This window comes from Octopus bimaculoides, chromosome 25 (assembly GCF_001194135.2).
Source record: "Octopus bimaculoides isolate UCB-OBI-ISO-001 chromosome 25, ASM119413v2, whole genome shotgun sequence".
Lineage (NCBI taxonomy): Eukaryota > Metazoa > Mollusca > Cephalopoda > Octopoda > Octopodidae > Octopus > Octopus bimaculoides.
Window position 1 is genome coordinate 1137823 of NC_069005.1, and position 13533 is coordinate 1151355.

The 13533-nt window shown below is 37.9% G+C and overlaps 1 protein-coding gene across 5 annotated transcripts in view; it reads right to left on the reverse strand.

Moving 5' to 3' along the window:
- The window catches only part of LOC106876049 (nuclear pore complex protein Nup50), a 73254-nt gene that overhangs the window by 28686 nt on the left and 31035 nt on the right, over window positions 1-13533 (reverse strand). For all 5 annotated transcript variants that reach the window (XM_052976782.1, XM_014924446.2, XM_014924444.2 and 2 more), the window contains exon 2: window positions 11501-11608. The gene's annotated coding sequence lies outside the window, so the exon portion shown is untranslated. The remainder of the gene's footprint in view (window positions 1-11500; window positions 11609-13533) is intronic.

The window sequence follows — 13533 nt, forward strand, 5'->3', positions numbered from 1 at the left end:
GCTGTCGTTACTACTACTACTGCTGCTGCTGCTGCTACCACCTCCACTACTATTACTACTATCACCACCACCACCACCACCCATCATCATTACTATTGGTACTGTTACCATAACATTTTAAAGAACACTTCCAAAACACAAAACGTTCAAAAACCTAAAAGATTTCTCAATTGCAAAGTCCAAGAGTCTGTGAAAATCAATGAATATTTTTCATTGTGAAACTCGTTTAGAATTTGGCAAAATGAACTTAATTGAAATAAATGAGCAATAAAGTGGATGGGGCAGCGGGGGGGGGGACGAGAAATAAGAACATTATCAAATGAGGGGGGAAACTGTAAGAAGTGGTTAAGAAATATGTTTCACAACCACATGTTCTGGGTCAGGGTTCAATCCCACTGCACAGCACCTTGGGTAAATGGCTTCTATTATAGCCCCAGGCTGACCATAGACAGGGGAATAGATTTGGTAGACGGAAACTGAGTGGAAGCCTGTCCTGGGCAACCTGCAGCCCACGGGATTTTCTCAATGGCAAACCAACAAAAAATTACCTTGAATTTTGTTTTAGTGGAGTGGCCCACCTGATGATGCTGAGCTATATCTCATTGCGGCTTGGTTCTCAATAAAGACTGTCCACGCCAAGTGTAAACAATTTTGGACAAGATTAGGGAGGGAAATGATTTCCAGAAAGAGAATGTAGGGAAAAACCAGAACCTTTTCAAATATTTCTTTCCCAAAATATTCACAAGAAACCAGTGTTGATTAGTTATCCTTATCTCTCAAAATGCTTAATGAAAAATTTCAATCACTGCTAATCCAGTCTAACGAAGCTGCAGAATCGCAGACACCATAGCAGTGTGTTTCAATGATCTACGGTTGTTGGAACCATAAGATCCTGATAGTGTTTCTATGATCAATATTTGGAATCATAGATACCATAAGAATTGTGCTTCCGTGATCTTTGCCTGGAACAAAGTAGACCAACCTGTGCTACTCCGGATTAACAAACAATAAAATGCAACACTTGACACAGGATTAGGATTACAGCTGATTCATACAGAACTACATGTTTTGCATGTATGGAAGGCCATAATATATACACACACACACACACACACACACACATCACTGTATTGAACAGATTATTCGATGTTTATATCCCATGAGTCACATGATGCTACCCTGCAGGGGTGAGCAGGCCAAATCCCTCTCGAACACAATACCCAATCCATTGCTGAGTTCCCCACTTACACCTGAGTGGACTGGAGCACCACAAAATTAAGTATTTTGTTAAAGAAGACAACACACCACTGATCTGGGAATTGAAACCACAATCTTTGTGATCACAAATGCAACACTCTAACCACTAGGCCACACACCTCCACAATATACATTCATACATACATATATATCAGGGACATGCCACTTGGGTAGGCAAGGTAGGCAGTGCCTAACCTGAATAAAACAGATCACTGTAACTCGTAGGACAAGGCCCCTCAACTGAGAGGGGGTGTAGGAGGGAAGGAGGTAATTTTATGCCAGGTGCTTCGCTGGAGGAGAGAGGCCAAGTTACTCCAGTTGGAAAAAACAGAAAAGATGGTGGAAAAGACATGTGAGGAAGGACTTAACTCTTGAGAGTGTGTAAATATAAATGGCAAAATATGCAACAGGAACTCTGATGATTTAATAAGTACAGGTGCTTAACTCAAGTTTTCATGCTATTGAGCAAAGAGGGAAAAAGTCCCTTCGCAGAAATGATGCTCGTTGACTTTAAGTATGTACAATGTGTTACGTATTCCTAACAGCTGGGAGAACTGAAGTATATAAGATTAAGGGCCTTGTCCTGCACCGAGAGGAAAGAAATAAGGTGACTACAATAGAACTATGCTTTAAAAAGCTATGGACTGATACTGTAATACTTCATTGAGTCCATTATTTTACATCTACTGTCATGTGAGTACGAAGACCTGGTACCTTCTAAACCAAGATAACTGTACAGTAGTAACAGTAGTAATAGTAGTAGTAGTAGTAGTAGTAGTAGTATCAGCAGCATGTTTACAAGTACGTCAGTGATTAGAACAGCTTATGTTAGTAATTTTTCACCACAACAAAATCAGCATCGATATTTGGCGAGATTTCAAAAACTTTGAACTGCAGCCAAAGTAACACAACTCCACCAGAAGTTTCAATTGAAAGGAGAAAAAAAGGGGAGGAAAAAAATGAATACTGCATCTTTGTAGTATTTTTGATGTGTGTCTTTAAAAGGGAATCAGGTCCTTCAGCAAATGTAAAAAAGATGAAGGTTGCACGCCCCACAATGGTCTATGAATTGATTCATAGTGTACACCAGAGCATTTTTTGTGAAAAAACATACAATTTTAGTCTCATTGTGGAAAGATGATTAACCCTTCCGACACCAACACAACTGAGGCTGCTCCTGGTTCTATGATAGAAACTTGCTGTTCTAATTGATCTTAATTTAACTCTTTAGCATTCAGACTATATTCCCTGTCAACCTTCCTCTGATATTGCTGCACCTCTTATGTCTCCATAGCTTGCACTGGGTACACTTTATGGAATTTCTACCTACGCCTTTTCTACATATTGAGCAGGGCCATCTCCCTGGAGAGATTTAGGATTTGTCTGTTTTCCTACTTACTAAGACTTAGGTTTTTGCTAAATTAACTCTGAGGCCCTTTGATTCTAGACCTTGCTTCCACTCCTGAATTTTCTTTTTCAGTTCTGGTAGTGATTCAGCAATAAGAACAAGGTCATCAACAGTCTGACTTCAATTCCTCTGAAGGACTATGGTGAACAAGAAAGGGCTGAGAACTGATCCTTGGTGAACTTCCTACCTGTACACTGAATTCATTGCTATACTCCTTGACAATCCTCACCTTACTGTCAGCTCCCTGTACATGGTTTGTACAGCTCTCATCAGCCATTCCTTTATCCCTAGTTTCTACAATGACCACTAGATAAGGGATCGGGGGACCCTGTCAAAAGCTTTCTCCATGTCAACAAAAGCCAAGTTTATTTTTGGGCTCGGAACTTCTCCTGCAACTGTCTTACCAGGAATATAGCATCAGTGGTGCTTCTCCCTGGCACAAAACCAAACTGCATCTCATCTAGCCTAACTTTCTCCCTAACACCATATCAATCATTAACCAAATATCAACAATGAATACAAAAGAATAAACTGGAGATTCTTTTTGATGGTTTTGGCTTAATTAAAATGAAGCAAATTTATCAAATTCAAGTTGTCAAAATGCAATAAATGTGAAAACTAACATTTTGAAATTAATTTTATGTTTTGTATTGATTTGGTTCTGGATTCTTTCAATCCTCAACGGGAAAAAATGGATCAATCAAACAAAACCATTGTCTTCAAAGAACTAATGAATCTGATTATAAAGGCTAACGAGAATAGAACATGTGTGTATTTATAATGTTGTAAGCTCATCCATAACAGGTGAGACAGACAGGTAATACAAGAGACCTGTCTTTTGTAACAGAGAAAATAGACAAATTGTGAAGAATAGAAATTCCTGCTTAAATTGGCTGCAGTTGATTGTTAAACATTAGTTACAATACTAGTTTCTATCGTATTCTCTTAGAAGCCATTTTTAATGTAAAAATTAGATTTTCTTTTATAAGTGACATATGAGAGAGAATGGGAAGAGAGAGAGAGAGGGAGGGAGAAAGAGAATGAAGGCAAAGAGAGGGAGAGAGAAAGAAAGAGAGGAGGAGAGTTAGATTTGAATGAATAAAAGAACATTCCATTTGAGTTCGCTTGTTTATTATTTTAGCTGCCTTTTAATACTTTGAACAAGAAAAGTGACTACGTCTGCTCCAAATTTTAGAATTCCTAACTGCAAAAATTGGGTTTTACCCCAAGGCATTGACAAAAACCAAGATGTGGAGGCACACCAAGTGACTTTTTACAAAAGACATTTTCCACATTTAATTTTTTTTCACATATTTCATCAAATCACTCTTTGCAGAGCAAGAATCAAAAATACTTTCAGTGGTGGACATGAAAACAATTCCCACAGGAAATATCGGAAAAATATTGCAGAAGGAGAAAAAAATATTGGTTTCAAATTTTAGCACAAGGAGTAAATTGTCACTGTTGTCGTTTTAATGTCTACTTTCTCGTGCTTGCATCGGTTAAATGAGAGTATGCTGTAGCAGGGATTTCTAGGGCTGGATGCCCTTCCTGTCACCAACCCGTTTCAATGTGAGGTAATAATCTGCCAGTCTATCAAACAAACAACCCCAATATGGTTTTGTGGAGCGAGAACAAACAAGGCCAACAGCAAAGCCGATGTCTACAACCAGTGAGTAGAAAACAAAATCACTTACACAAATACACACACAAGGCCTTGGTTGACCCAGGGTTGTAGAAGACACATGCCCAAGGTGCCATGCAGTGGGATTGAACCTGAAACTTCATACTTGACAAGCAACTTCTTAACTATACAGGCATAAAGAAATAAAGTACAGAACAGCAAATTCATGAGAGTTGATTTTTAAGGATCAACAGACACGACATAATTCCAGTATGGAAGCATTTAGTATTCAACGTGATTTTCTAAGCTGCTAATTACAGTGCAAAGGTGGTTGGGAGATTTTCATTCACAATTGCTTGCAAACAAGTTTTTAAATGTTTTCAACTTTATTGCTACATGTGTAAAACATTCACTGGAATTTATCAAAGAATGCAAAACCGCAACAAATAACTGCCACATAATGGAACCAAACAGATGTCAGTCAACAGTCAGCCATTACCATTATTATTATTATTATTATTATTATTACCATTATTATTATTACCATCCCTCTTTTCTGCTTCATCATAAATCTTAACTACAAACCGCTCTATACAGAAACGTATGCTCTGGACCCGTTATACAATTTGTTGAGTAGCTTTTGTATGACTCGTTAGCTTTTGTCTGCATTAGCAATTACTAATGTTCACATTATAATAGGTCGTTCTTTGTATACATTTAGCCCCCACCCCACCACCTCGGCAATAAAGAGACGCTCTTTCTCAACTCTTATAATTAACGTCTGTCCAAATGGTTTGCTTTCATTTCCCAATCTATTTGTGCAGCTTCTCCCTAGATTTTGTAACCTGGCTGTCTTCAACAATAGTTTTAGCGAAATGATTCTAATATTGGTTGATTATCATTGATTGGTAGCATATTGTCCAACATGTGCAACACCCTCACAGGTGATCTTGTCTATATTTCCCCTCATCTTATGATGTGATGGTCATAAATACTCCAAGTAAGATATTGGTTGAGGATGGGTGAAAAATCTTGCTTTAGTGTAGCCTTGATCAATTTGGTTTAACTGAAAGCTCTCAATAAGGTTGACCTTCACTGATTGGCAGCTAGTTTCAATCCTGTTTCCAGTAGCTACATTGCTTCAATGTACAGTGGTAGGCCATTCCTAGAATGTGGAATAAGATCAATGCCAGTATATGCAAATGGCATCACCGTAATAGTGTTGGACACTCTTGAAGCCAAAGTAAATGGCATTGTTCTAAAGGAATATGAAGCAGTGACAAGATCAACTCAGACAAAGATGTGGATTTGTAACTGAATACCTGGACAGTGTACTGGAACAGCGGACAGACAAACTGGTTAATCTACTTGGGGGGGGGGGTCTACATTAGTCTGAATCTCCTGGTAGATAGGAACTAAGACAAGGTAATGAACAGAGTGGCTAGTCTAACAAAAGAAATGAAATGAGAGGATTACAATCTCTGAAAAGTCAGATAGAAATGGTAAATGCATGATGGTGCTGCATAAAAAGCACCCAGAATACTCTTCTAAAGTGGTTGGCATTAGGAAGGGCATCCATCCATAGAAACCATACCAAAACAGACAAATGGAGCCTGGTCAAGCTCTCCAGCTGGCCAACTCCTGTCAAATTGCCCAACCCTTGCCAGCATGGAAAACGATGATGATGATGATGATCACTTCCATTACAGACTGTCATCTGACTCTTCAGAGCACAGTAGTTGGTGAATCTTGCCACCTTGTATCATTTTATTTCCACTTAGAACATTTGAAACTTGGTGCAGATGTAAAATCTATGAAGAGTTTCTTAATTGCTTACTGAGTGTCTTAGTGCAGTGCCTCAAAGAAAATGTGATATCACTTGTAAGTAAATAAACGAGAATCATTAGTATTAGGATGGAAACAAAACTATTTCAAGATGGATTTTCTTAATGCAACTGTTTTGGCACAGGGCCAGCTACAGGCTTCAACTTGGTGTAAATGATGTTGTGAATGAATTGGCATCATCACTATCACCACTGTCATCATCATCCTTCTTTTAACATCCACCTTTCCATGCTTGCATGGGTCAGATGGAATTTGTTGCTGCAGATTTTCTATGGCTGAATGCCCTTCCTGTTGCCAACCTTTGCTTTCAAGAGAAAGTAATGTTTTCCTATGACCAGCCATACTATCACAAAAGGTTAGAAACAAACAACACCACTTGTGTACAACTGTTGTATGATGTTAAGAGGACACACACACACACACGATGGGCTTCTTTCAGTTTGTCAACCAAATCCGCTCACAAGGTTTAACCCTTTAGCATTTAAATGGGCCAGATCTGGCTCAAATATTCTACTTATTTTATCCAGATCTGGCCTCTCACACTTACTTACAATGTCATTCTAGAAAAATTAACAGACACATCATCAAAATCTTGAAGGCATGAGATAATGCTTAATTAATTAAAAACAATGTGAATAAATAAGCATTACATTTGACAAAGTAATCTGAATGTTAAAGGATTAAATTACTTTCAGACATTCTGTGATATATTGTGTCCCTTATGTCACAGGTCTCAAAAGAATCAAGTTGAGTAAAATTGCCAACACTGAGGCCCTTTACTGCCAAATGGTCATGTTTTCACCCTGAATAGGATTGCTACATCTTTGGGTGTGTCTGGGGGGTATGACCTTAACCCTTTAGCATTTAAACCAGCCATATCAGGCCTGAATATACTACTTGTTTTATGTTGATCCTGATCGGATCTGGCCTCTTACACCTACCAAAGTAATGTTTATAACCAGAAACAAATTCTGTGCATGACTGTCAAATGAGAATAATAGGTGAGTATGCCACACAGATATTAAATTTAATAAAATTGATACAAAAGCACAAAGTTAGGAACTTGGTGGTGGTGGTCAGGGGACAGTTGATTAAATTCAAACCCAGTACTTTACTGTTAACTTATTTCCTTGACTCTGGAAGGGTGAAAGGCAGAATTAACTACGGTGGGATATAAATTAAACTAATACTACAAATAACACATAGCCATTGTCAGTCCAGTGGTATCCAACCATTTCATAAAATATTCTTTGTATGGTGTACACCAATACTGTTGAATATGATGAGAGCACACACACTGGAAGAATTTCTAGTCTTAATAACAATACAATATGAAACACAATTTAGATGTAAATTTAAAGGAAAATATTTGAAAACTAGTCTAGAAAATTAGAGAATTCTAGTGTTTAACTTGGGCCCTGATTGTGAAGAATGTTCTGTAGAAAACCTCACCACACACAATGCTTTTAATGAAAAAAAAAAAAAAAAATCTTTCAGCAAAATGATTTTGGGCAGATGTGAATTTAACCATAAAGTACTTGAAAACTAGTTGAGAAAATTTGGAAATTTTTGTGCTTAACTCAGGACCTCGTCGTCTCTTCTGACTGTTGACAATTGCCACTTATTGTCTAAGATAGACAAGAACAGCACTCGTGGTCGAGACGAGGTTACTTCCCTTTGAAAACATAACATTCGAACGCATGCCACGACCAATATTAGATTTATTAACAGGAATACACGTCAATTAAAACTGGGATTCTTTTCCCTCAAGCTTCACTCTTTAAGTACTTGGCTTCTCTATCTTAAATGCTGTCCAACTCAACACCTCTCTTCTAAAACTACATTCATATCCTCTTTTTATAACAACTTTACATTTCATCAAGAAAACTTTTAGCTATGATCCCTAAAAAACAAAAGGTCGTTACAAATCCACCCCAACTTAGTATTCCCTTTTTTTACCTACAACTTTTCTGCTACTTGAATTCCTCATACAACATTTTTACCAAACTAATCTCCCTCGTGAACACTCAACACAGCTTTTAATTCTTTCATCAAGTATCTCCGTCTCCCTCGTTTACTCAGCTCCCCGATTCAACACTAATTACAGATTCCCATCTAAGATAATTACGCACTAATTTTAAAAAATTAACCCACAATAACTCTTCATAAAACATATTACACCATTCGTCTGAAATTATGAACTTCTTTAACAATTTATATCTCTTTTGAACTATGACAACCATTAGTTTCCAAAAACTAATTCCTAACCTCCAGCGTTACATTCAATTACCAGAGTTACTATCAGTCTTAATAGTTCCCCACACATCTCTCTCTCTCTCTCTTTCTCCTCACAATGAGTTTACAACTCAGTGATTTCACTGTCTTTACTGGTTCCTTTCTGATTTCACCAATTCACTTCGTATTATCTCCCCTTGACCTATACTTAAAACTTCATTATCAACTCTTTTACTCGTTTCAATCATTTGACTGTGGTCATGCTGGAGCACCGCCTTTAGTCGAGCAAATCGACCCCAGGACTTATTCTTTGTAAGCCTAGTGCTTATTCTATCGGTCTTTTTTGCCGAACCGTTAAGTTAAGGGGACGTAAACACACCAGCATCGGTTGTCAAGCGATGTTGGGGGGGACAAACACAGACACACACATATATATACATATATATGACGGGCTTCCTTCAGCCTGTCCACCAAATCCACTCACAAGGCCCTGGTCGGCCCGAGGCCATAACAGAAGACACCCGCCCAAGGTGCCACGCAGTGGGACCGAACCCGGAACCATGTGGTCGGCAAGCAAGCCACTTACCACACAGCCACTCAACAGAGACATTTTAATTAAACCATTCGTTATCTTACCCTAAATTAATCAACACGCTCACTAATACAACCAGGGTTGATAATAATATTGGCAGAGATAATTGATTTTAATCAGGAATGTTCTTCTAAATTAGGCCTTGCACCTAAAAGAGGGTTCAACTGTTGTCACTACTCTATAGGCACAGGTGTGGCCATGTGGTAAGAGGCTTGCTTCACAACCACATGGTTCTAGGTTCAGTTCCACAGCATGGCACCGTGGCTAAGTGTTTTTTCTACTATAGCCCTGGGCCAACCAAAGCTTTGTGAGTGTATATCATACATGGAAACTGAAAGAAGCCCATTGTCTGTCTGTGTAACTTTCTATTTGCTCTCCATCACCATATTACAACCAGTGTCGGGTTTAATTACGTCCCTGTAACTTAGCAGTTCGGCAAGAGATCAATAAAAATGTACCAAGTTTTAAAAAAAAAACTACTGAGGTTGGTTCGTTCAACTAAAACTCTTTGAGGCAGTGCTCCAGCATGGCCACAGTCCAATCACTGAAACAAGATAAAAAGTTTAGCACAATGGAGGGATGACAGTCATTGGAGAGTGTAGAACATTGGTGAGTAGCTTGCTTACTAACCATGTGGTTCCAGGTTCAGTCCCACTGCATGGCACCTTGGGCAAGTGTCTTCTACTATAGCCTCGGGCCGACCGAAGCCTTGTGAGTGGATTTGATAAACGGAAACTGAAAGAAGATCATCGTATATATATATATATATATATGTGTGTGTGTGTGTGTGTGTTTTCTCTCCACCATCGCTTGACAACCGATGCTGGTGTGTTTACGTCCCCGTAACTTAGCGGTTCGGCAAAAGGGTCCAATAGAATAAGTACTAAGCTTACAAAGAATAAGTCCTGGGGTCAATTTGCTTGACAAAAGGTGATGCTCCAGCATGGTCGCAGTCCAATGACTGAAACAAGTAAAAGAGTAAAAGAGTTGTTTTACTTGGTGGTGGAGGAGGAATTGGCAGCGCCAATGGCCTTCTGCAGGATTTCTGGCACTGGTGAGATTGACGATAATGTTCCACTTAAATACAACTACAGGAAAGAGATTTTTGAGGGCCAACGTTATGGGAAGAGAGGTTTGTGTATAGGGGTTAATCAGGGGTCTGGAAACATGAAAATAAATACAGGGGTAGACATAACTTTTTTTCATTATTTTTAATCAGCAGAAAGTTATAAAACTCACTCAGAGTTTCAGTCTGTAAGTGCCATGCATGAAACTCTTAGCTCTTGAGATACTTTCATAACTTTCTGATGATTAAAAATAATAATAATAATAATAAAGGTGGAAGGAACCTGTGGAAGAGGTAGACCCAGGAAGACATGGGATGAAGTGGTGAAGCACAATCTTCGAATGTTAGGCCTCACAGAGGCAATAACAAGCGGCCGAGACCTTTGGTGATATGCTGAGCTTGAGAAGACCCATCAAGCGAAGCGAGATTGTAGTCGTGGCCAATGCCAGTGTTGTGTAACTGGCCCATTAAAAGCTCTACTAAATACATCACAATGCTGGAAATCCTTTTCTATTGCCAGCAGGTATCTCAGGTCACAAGCATTTCATCCCTTAATCTGTACGCATCACCTGAGTGAGGTAGTGAGGGCTGAACTAATCTTCCCCTGTGAAAGGGTTCCACTTGCAGTCTTTCATCAACCACAACCACCTCGAGCTTGTTTCAGTTGCCATGTCTGTCTCCTTGGTGGCTTTCTTCAGTTGTCTGAGTTGCAGACTTATCTTCTGTAGGAAACAGTGCACCAATCTAGCTGGAAAACCGAGGCAGCTGACTTCAAAGGGGAACAAGGCTGCATGCCATCCCTTGACAATGGCCTCATCAACCAAGACCTGATATTTGTTTTCTTTAACTACCTGTGATATTTAGACTCAGAGGGGAGCCAGATTAAACAAAAGCCCATATTTAGTCCTTTCATATTCATAATAAAATTGATTCATAAACTATGAACCAAGTATATTTCTGTCAGCTCAGTGGACATAAGTGATCTTGTTCAAAGTTAGAAATCATTATTATTATTATTATTTAAAGCAGTAAGGTGACGAACTAGCAGAATTGTTAGCATGCCAGGCAAAATGCTTGGCAGCATTTCACCGATTTCTATGTTCTGAGTTCAAATTCCACCAAGGCTGACTTTGCCTTTCATCCTTTCAGGGTCGATAAAACTGGTACCAGTTGAACATGGAGTTCAATGTAATTGACTTATCCCCTCCCCCAAAATTGCTGGCCTTGTGCCAGAATTTGAAACCATTATTATTTAAGATGGTGTTGTTAGCCAGACAAAATGTTTAGTGGTATTTTGTGTGTCTTCATATTCTAAGTTCAAATGTTGCAGAGGTTGAGCTAATACTGGGGTCGAGTCAATCAACTAGCCCCCTTCCCCAAAAAATTTCAGGCCTATAGAAGAAACAATTATTATTATTATTAATTTAACAATAAATACAAGCAACTGTTTCATAATTTAGTAACAAAACTTACTATTTAGTGTTTTACGATTTAAAATGTTTTCTTGCTGTGATATCTGCAGAAATGTGCTGGATTAAGAAAAAAAAAACTTTCTTCACTGCAGGAATTCCAATGAGGAAGCTGTTGAAAGAAACATAAAAAACATCATCGTTATTATTTATTACTATTAATTAATTAATCAATTAATTGGTTGTTATACATTACAAACAATTATCATCATCACCATCACCGTTAGCACTTTAGTAAAACAGATTAAAGTAAAAGCTGCAATGAAAATAATTAACATAAGAAATGCCATTCGATCACAAGTTTAGTTGATTGTATTATTGAGTTGCTGACTTTGGCTTCCCCCCCCCCCACACACACACCTGACAGTTCTACAGAAACTATCAGCAATATATATACACGTACAACTGGGACTACATCATCTCACCTGTGTTCTATTGATGATTGTTAACAAATCAGGGTCAACACATCATCGTTAAACCTTCTACTCACTTTGAGACAGATCTAATTAAGAAGATTTTGTTTTCCAAAAATCAAAAATAAAGTGCAATTAAACAAATAAACAAAACAAAAAAGTAGAGTAAAAATGGAACTCAAATTCCATTAATATTATTATCATAATAATTGTTTAGCATCATGTTGTTGATGATGATGATGATGATGATGATGAAGACCAACTCACTTCGCTGAGGAGACAACGAATGTAACGAACGATAAGAATTACTATCAACAGTTATAAATAAAAAGAATTTTCGCTAAAGTAATCTTTAATTAGATAGCAATCGTCAGTTTGTTCAGCACTGCTGCCTTGTTTGGCTACGATGAAACAGGATGAGGAGCGTGCCAGAGGTCTGAGCTAATCAATACTTCAACATCTCCCTTGCAGTCTAACTTCAAGACAACACGGAGCAAGTTAACTTCTTCACCTCCTTTTGCCTTCCTACTACTTCCACTTCTTTCGAACTAAATGTAGGTCACCTGTGTTTTTAAAAATAAAAAGACAACATTTGAGTAGGAGGAAGTCTTCAGATTCTCTGCAAGAAAAGATTTCATCGAATGTAAATTTCACAATAAAATAATGATACAAGAGGCAGAGGAGGTAGGACTAAGGTGGTGGAGAGTCTGTTGGATGGACTTCGAAAGAATGGTTAGCACCATGTATCATCCCTATCTGTCATTTATAAAAAATGCATGACAGAATGACGAAGTTTCCATCCTCTCTCTGTGTTCACATTTTTGTTGTGAAAATATTTACGAATAATTTTCTCCTTCTTTTCCCCAGTTCTAGAAATCTCATTTCATGGAATTTAACGCTCTTGAAAAAAGTAAGAACAACATCACCCTATCTTATTTCCATTGCCATACTGTGTCTGTAATAAACAAAAGTTTTGGGGGTTTTTTTCTGTTCAGATTTACACAAGATATCTCACTTCAAATTTCATTATTAAATTACCAATTTTTTAAACAAAAAAAAAAAAATAAAAATAACTAAAATAACATCATCAATAACCAATAACCAAGAACGCCAAGGAAGCAAATTTTACCCTCCACAGCTTTAATAAAACCAAACCCTTTGGTTCCAGAAAAAGGAGAGGAATATCAGCCCCAAAATTATACAAGAAATATCTATCTATCTATCAATATATGTATGTATGTATATATATAGTGTAAACATTTGTCCAAACTAACTTAAAACAAGTGTGAAGAAATCAAGGTACCCGAGAAAAGATTAAAAGAAGAAAAAAAAGGGGGTTGGGTGGGGGACAACTCGACTGTGTTGCAGGCAGAAATAATTCGCTGCGATAACAGGTAGTTTATCGAAGAAACAAAATGAGAAGTACAAGCAAAGAAAAACAGCAGAGAGAGAAGAGAAGAACCAAAGAGCGAGAGAGTGAGAGAGAGAGAGAGAGAGAGAGAGAGTGAGCAATGGAAAATTGTGTGAAAAGAACAGAATATGAAGATGCAAAACAAATGGAAAACAGCAAACTAGATTTGTAGAATTATGTATATAAAATTACAATAACAATTTCCATTGCCAG